Below are 2,437 nucleotides of genomic sequence, written 5' to 3'. Positions count from 1 at the left end.
CAATACTTACAACATCAAATGTAGAAGTTTTCCATCCAGAATCAAAGAATGAAAGGCCTTTGAAGCATCACCGCCAAACTGAAATTCTGTAAGTTCTCTAACCTTTTTCAACAGAAGCTTACTTCAGATACCTGCCTCCTTAGACATTTAAATAAGGCTTTACTTTTCTCTGATAAAGCGAAAACAAAACAAAACTATATAGAATAGATACTGACACTTATGATGAAGGAATAGCTATTTCTTTTCTACCCACAAGGGGATAAACACGGAGGGGACAAACAAGGACAGACAAACGGATTAAGTCGATTATATCGATCCCACTGTGTAACTGGTACTTATTTAATCGACCCCGAAAGGATGAAAGGAAAAGTCGACCTCGGCGGAATTTGAACTCCGAACGTAACGGCAGACGAAATACCGCTAAGCATTTCGCCTGGCGTGCTAATGATTCTGCCAGCCCGACGCCTTAATGATGAAGGAATATTTTCATACAAAACTATAGGTAAGCTTTCCTTCATACATGCGAAAGCATAAACAACGAGCCTAAAGAGTTAGCTAGGCTCTAGAAATAGCTGACAGAGTGGAAACCTTAGCTAAGAGGAATATATTTAACTAGCAGTATCGCCCGGCGTTGCTCGGGTTTGTAAGGGAAATAACTATATAAGCATTTTTAGAGATGTAAAGTATAATAGCCATCTCAATATGGCTAACCACAAAGGGGGGGTGTTACTGTAGCTTTTTACGTTCTGAGATTTAATAATAAATTTTTAGAGAGTTACTTCCCTTATATATGCCAAAAATGCATTAAAAATGGGAAAAATTGATGGTAAATTTTTTTTTAAATCGTAGACTCATCGTAGACGCGCGCTAATACCCAGAAGGGCTCGATATGAATCACGACTATAAGATACCCGGTTTTGGTTAAACTGCACCGCAAAATGTGGGAGTAGTTAGGAATCTAAATCGTAGGAGACAGACAGCACATAACCTCTCTTTTGTATATAAAGATTATGAACAAGAATCATAAGCCGAACTTTGTCTCTGATGCTACCTGATGCTTGATTAACTCAGTTAAATCGGAAATCGGGCTGATGATTCAGAATATTTTGAGGAGGATGAACGACGCCATAAAGAAAGAATCAGGTCCCTCCTTACGGTGGGAAGCACTCCGTCGGTTACGACGACGAGGGTTCCGGTTGATCCGATCAACGGAACAGCCTGCTCGTGAAATTAACGTGTAAGTGGCTGAGCACTCCACAGACACGTGTACCCTTAACGTAATTCTCGGGGATATTCAGCGTGACACAGAGAGTGACAAGGCCGGCCCCTTGAAATACAGGTACAACAGAAACAGGAAGTAAGAGTGAGTGAAAGTTGTGGTGAAAGAGTACAGCAGGGATCACCACCATCCCCTGCCGGAGCCTCGTGGAGCTTTTAGGTGTTTTCGCTCAATAAACACTCACAATGCCCGGTCTGGGAATCGAAACCGCGATCCTACAACCGCGAGTCGCTGCCCTAACCACTGGGCCATTGCGCCTCCTTACGGTATAATACCAATGAAGTAATTTCATGGTTTAAGGCAAACCAGGGTTAAGCAGAACAAGGTTCATCCAATTTAATATAGTGGACTTTTATCCATCTATATCGAAAGGCTTACTAGGAAGGGCGCTTAAATTTGCTATGGAGTTTATTGTTGTTAGTGAGCGGGATTTAGAGACACTAATGCACGCCAGAAAATCCCAGCAGTTCGACAAAGATTTGGTATGGGCCAACCAAACTGACCCAGAAGGTTCCTTCGATGTGGCGATGAAAGCATCCGCTGGCGCGGATATCTGCGACCTAGTAGAATTATATATACTTGACACCTTAATTAAGTCTGTCCACTTTGGTCTATAGAGAGATGACACTCTAACCATGTGTAAATGCACGAAGACCACACCCTGTACAAACTTAAAAGAGACTTGATTCACACACATTCCTCAGTCTTTAGGTTACCATTGAGATTAACCATACCATAGTTAATTCTTTAGATGTAACGCTCGATTTGGGCACCAGTTTATTCAGGCCCTACAGCAAAACTAATGACACATTGTTGTATATGAACACAGCCTCCTGCCATCTGTCTATATTGTTTCAAAACCTTGTGAAGAATGTCAGTAAGAGAATTTCGAAATCATCTTCAAATAAATACGTTTTTAATGCAGCGGCCCCTATTACAATGAAGCTCTAGCAGCCAGCGGGTTTCAGAACTGCATCACCTATACGCTGGAACCTAGCCTCAACAAAAGAAAACACCGCTGTAACGTCCCCTGGTTTGCTCCACATCTTCTCACTCAACGTCAAAACTTGAGTGGAAAGGGTCTTTCTTAGATTAGTAGACAAGCATTTCACACTGCTCCATAGTTATAGGGGGTTATTTAATAGATATAATTTAAGG

The 2,437-nt window shown here is 41.6% G+C and overlaps 1 long non-coding RNA gene across 1 annotated transcript in view; it reads right to left on the bottom strand.

The window, feature by feature from the left end:
• The window catches only part of LOC118763820, a 15,841-nt gene extending 13,902 nt beyond the window's left edge, over positions 1–1,939 (bottom strand). The window contains exon 1 of the long non-coding RNA XR_004999568.1: positions 1,929–1,939. This is a non-coding gene — a long non-coding RNA (uncharacterized LOC118763820). The remainder of the gene's footprint in view (positions 1–1,928) is intronic.
• Positions 1,940–2,437: the final 498 nt, after the last annotated feature.

Source organism: Octopus sinensis, linkage group LG6, assembly GCF_006345805.1.
Source record: "Octopus sinensis linkage group LG6, ASM634580v1, whole genome shotgun sequence".
Lineage (NCBI taxonomy): Eukaryota > Metazoa > Mollusca > Cephalopoda > Octopoda > Octopodidae > Octopus > Octopus sinensis.
This window is presented reverse-complemented; position numbering and strand designations above follow the sequence as displayed.